Here is a 5,413-nt window from a genome sequence, read left to right as displayed (position 1 = left end):
ATAACAAAAATGAACAAATAAAATCATCCGTCAAAATCAAGAAAAATGTCACCTAAAAACAAGAAATAAGTAATCCACGAGAAATGAGAGAAAACAAAATACAATAAACTAAATCAACCATAGTATAAGCCGAAAAATAATGGAACAATAACAAAATATGTTCGTTAATGAAGAAAGCTTCACTAGATGATAAGAAGAGGAAGAAGAAGAGAAAGCTAAGAAGAAGAAGAAGAAGTAATTCATTCAGTTTCAAAAATTGTGTATTCATGTACAATGAATGAGCTATATATAGCTCTTTTCTACATTAACTAACTAATAACAACCTATCTAACTAACTAATTGATAAGTTGTTATAACTAACATTTATGTAAAAAGACTATTCTACCCTTTCTATTATTTCTAAATTCTATAGCTTTTCTATATTACAACACTCCCCTTCAAGCTAGGAGGTGCAAAAATATTCAAAACCCCTAGCTTGGATAACAAGTGTTCATGTTGTAGTCTAGATAACCCTTTGGTCAATACATCAGCTGGTTGTTCTTTGGTATGAATGTACTCAACTTTAGTCAGTCCCTTTTGCAATTTTTCTCTTATGAAATGGCAATCGATTTCAATATGCTTGGTCCTTTCATGGTATACTGGATTAGCAGCTATCTGAATAGCAGCCTTGTTGTCACTGTAAACTTGAACTGGTACTTGAACCTTAGTACCTACTTCTTTCAATAATTCCAGCAACCACACCAATTCTGAAACAGTTGAAGCCAGGCTTCTATACTCAGCTTCATCTGAGCTTCTTGACACTGTCGTTTGCTTCTTTGCCTTCCATAATATTAATGATTGACCAATCTTAACCATATACCCTGTCACAGACTTCCTAGTGAGTGGACAAGATGCCCAATCAGCATCACAGAATGCAGTAACTTGTCCATCTGAATCACTTGCTAATAACAGTCCTTGACCAGGTTGTTTCTTTAGATATCTGATCACCCTTAATGAAGCATCAAGATGAGACCTTTTTGGTTGCTGTAAAAATTGACTCAATGTCTGAGTACTAAATGATATATCTGGTCTTGTCATATTCAAATACAACAACTTGCCTATTATTTTCTGATATGCTGTTTGATCAATCAAAGGATCATCTGATTCTTCTTGTTTCTTATTCACATGCTCATCATATAGTTTAGATGTTAGTTTGACATTGATGTCAATAGGTGTTCCTGCAGGCTTAGCTGCTGTCAATCCAACCTCAGCTATAAGTTCCAGAGTATACTTTCTTTGATGCATTAATATACCAGCTGCTGATCTGGTAAACTCAATGCCTAGAAAGTATTTTAATTCTCCTAAATCTTTCATCTTGAATGCTTGTTGTAATGCCTTTTTTGTGTCTTCTATTAGTTTAAGACTACTGCCAGTAATTAGCATATCATCCACATAAACCAACACTAATATAGTTCCCTCTTCTGACTGATTAATAAACAAGGAATAATCATGTTGGCTTTGCTTGAACTTGAGATTGCTAAGAGCTTCAGTCAACTTTTGATTCCATTGCCTTGGAGCTTGTTTCAGACCATATAGGGACTTTGTTAGTCTACATACTTTCTCCCCTGACCAACAAATCCCTGAGGTAGCTGCATATAAATTTCATCATCCAAATCACCTTGAAGAAAAGCATTGAATACATCCATTTGATGAATATGCCAATGCCTAGCTGCTGCAAGAGAAACAATGGTTCTGACTGTCACCATTTTAACAACAGGTGAAAAGGTCTCCTTGTAATCTATTCCTTCTTGTTGAGAATAACCCTTGGCCACTAATCTTGCTTTGAGTCTCTCTATATCACCTGATGAATTGTATTTAACTTTATAAATCCATCTACACCCAATAGCCTTCTTCCCTTTGGCAAATCAGTGAGATCCCAAGTATGATTACTTTCTAGTGCTTGAATTACATTCTGCATAGCTTCTATCCATCTTTTATCTTGAACAGCTTCTAGATAAGAATCAGGTTCCTTAATAACAGAGGTGGCTGCAATATAACTTTGATATGTAGGAGAAAGATGAGCATAGCTCATGTAATTTCCTAAAGAATACACAACATCTTTGTTAACAGTCAAAGATACAAAGTCTTTCATCCAAGTTGGTTTGAGTTTCTGTCTAGTAGACCTCCTATGAGTAGTACGAATTGCAGGCTCTTGAGTCATCTCATTGTCTACCACACCAACAGTTGGAGACTGATCTCCCTCATCAAAAGAAGACAAAGTATGAGTCTCATGAGACACATTAGCATCATGAGACACAGTAGTATCATGAGAGACAGTAGTAGAAGGACACCTGGGAACCACAGGACTTGTACACTGTACATCACTACTTAGCATATCTGATACTTGCATAGGATCCACAAACACTCTTTCTTATATTGAATGATCTAACTTTGCAAAAGGAAACAAATCTTCTCTAAACACCACATCCCTACTTTTTAAGAATGATTTATCAGTTAGATCAAGAAGTATATATCCCTTTTGTAACTCTGAATAACCCATCAGTACTGCTGGTCTTGATCTAGGCATCAACTTATCATGTTCTGTTAGAAGTTTAGCAAAACATAAACATCCTAGAGTTTTGACATGAGATATTGATGGTTTACTACCATACAACCTTTCATAAGGAGTATCAAATTGCAGAACACTGCTTGGTAACCTATTAATGATATATGCAGCAGCTAACAAACAATGACCCCAATATCTAATAGGAATGTGAGCTTGAAGTCTTAAAGCTCTGGTAACTTCAAGTAAGTGTCTATGCTTTCTCTCAGCAACTCCATTTTGCTGAGGAGTGTATGGACATGATCTTTGATGTAAAATTCCCAACTCTGTAAATAACTTGTGACAACCAGAGTTTACAAACTCAGTACCATTATCAGTCCTCAACACTTTAACCCTTTTTCCAAACTGAGTTTGAACAAATTGCAGAAACATTTGAATAGAAACACACACAGCAGATTTATGTGAGAGTAAAAACAGCCAAGTTACTCTTGAAAAATCATCTACAATTGTAAGAAAATACTTCTTGCCATCAACAGTAGGTGTGTTATAAGGACCCCAAAGATCAACATGAAGTAGTTCAAAACAAACAGTACTTTTAATGCTACTATTAGGAAACACATTCCTTGTTTGTTTAGCATATGGACATACATGGCACTTAGAAATTCTACAGGCACTTTGCTTATTCACTAAAAACATTCTAGCAAGTAATGTTGATGATACATGACCCAATCTTTTATGCCATAACACCATGTCTGTTTCCTTGACATCATGAGCAGCAAATGCAGCCTCAACTTCCTTTTCTTGACCATTACAGTGAGTGGTTAAATGCTTTATTAGCAAGTACAATCCTCCTTCCTCCTTACCAACTTCTTTCACCTTCCCACTGTAGAGTTCCTGGAAGACACAAAAGTGAGGAAAAAAGGTAACAGAACAACCTAGTTCCTTAGTAATTTGACTTACTGATAACAAGTTATACTTGAAATCAGGTATGTGAAGCACATTTGATATAATACTCCTTGTTGACAGACTACAAGAACCATTGTGAGACACCTGAGTAGTAGTACCATTAGGTAGATATACAGGCTTAGAGACTTCAAGTTCATGCACAGTGTTTTTATTCAACATATTCAAACTAGAAACCATATGGTTTGTTGCACCAGTATCTATAATCCACATGTTACTGTGTTCAGAAACAAAAGATGTTTTACCTGTATTGTTTGCAGTATTACACACAGAAGTAGTAGGCTCAGACTTCTGTTGAATCATTTTTAGGATGTGATCATATTTATCCTTTATAAATGTACATCCTTGAAGATGCTATTGAACCTCTTTCTCAGCTGAACTTACTGTTCTATTAACACTAGGAGTTTCTGATGAAGATTGATACTGCTCAGATATATTTCCCCATCCTGGTGGAGGAACATTGGTGTTCATTCCATAGGTAAGATTTGCATGTGTCAATGGTGTCTGATTGTAGTTGTTACTACCAGTAGTACCATATACAAGAGAAGTTCCTTGAACCTTTCTTTTGGACTTGAAATCAGGAGGATAACCTACAATCTTGTAGCAAAACTCTTTGCTGTGACCCTTACACTTGCAAAAATCACATATCAACAATGTGTTCCTTTTAAGTTTCTGACTTACATTTGAACTACTACTTGCTTTAGAATACAGGGCAACTGATGATTCCAATGCAGCAGAAATACCATTAACACCACTCACTACAGCCTTTTGACTCTCATCACCAACTATCATAGCATTGGCATAGTTAATTGATGGTAATGGATCCATCATCAAGATTTGACTCCTTGCTTGATGATATGATTCATTTAAGCCCATTAAAAATTGATACAACTTCTTCTTATTCATATGACACTACACCATTTTAGGCCTACGACCACACTTATTCTGGACTACACTTGTAAAGTGTTGCCTAAAGTAGTTTTGGGAACGCTTTTAAAGCGTAGCCAAAATTTTTAACTTTTAGCTACAATAATTTTGGCAACACTTCAAAAGTGTACTCTTTAATAATATAAGATACACTTTATAAGTGTTGTTAAAATATGATATAATTGGCAACACCTATTTACATATATGACCACACTTCTAAAATGTCCTATTTTTATAATTGAAAAAACAACACTTTATAAGTGTTGCCTTAAAACTTTTCACTAAAATATTATATTCCCTCCAATATTTTTAACACTCCCTCCCATTTTTATTGGCCAAAAAAATTAAACATTAACAAAACATTTTGACTTCACTTTCCTTTTCACGTTTCTCTTTTCAGCAGAAGAATTGGCTGACTAAAGGTTCCGATACAAGTTGAAGAACTAAAGGTTCAAAGTGAAGAGAGGTGAAGATAGCTGAAGAAGTAGTTCTCTTTTCTGATACAAGCTAAAGATTCGATGAACTGAGCTGAAGAGTTGAACGATTCCTTGAAGAGTAAGAACGATTTCTTTAAGAGTAAGAACGATTCTGTTTTCCGAAACTTATTTGATTTTTAGCTGAAGTGTTTGATTTTTAGCTAAAGTGGTACTTCTAAAACAGTCTTCTTGTTAGCTGAAGTGTTTGATTTTTTTTTTTGTGTATAGAAGAAATGAATATTGTTGGGTTGTTGACATGATGATGAACTGAAGCTAATTAGTCTCTCCGTCACACTTTTCTCTCAAGTGTCTCACTAAAGAACACGATTTCAAAGAGATTTTGTTGGATTTGGGTTTATCAGGTAAGAAATTTCATTTTGAAATTCTAAATTTTAACTTTAGGGTTTTTATATTCTTGTGTTTTTATGTAATTTTTGAGAGTGTGACTTGTATTTTAGTTTCATCAGTTGATTTTTGGAGTGTAGCTCGTAAACATTTAGATTTT

This window comes from Solanum pennellii, chromosome 9 (genome assembly GCF_001406875.1).
Source record: "Solanum pennellii chromosome 9, SPENNV200".
Lineage (NCBI taxonomy): Eukaryota > Viridiplantae > Streptophyta > Magnoliopsida > Solanales > Solanaceae > Solanum > Solanum pennellii.
This window is presented reverse-complemented; position numbering follows the sequence as displayed.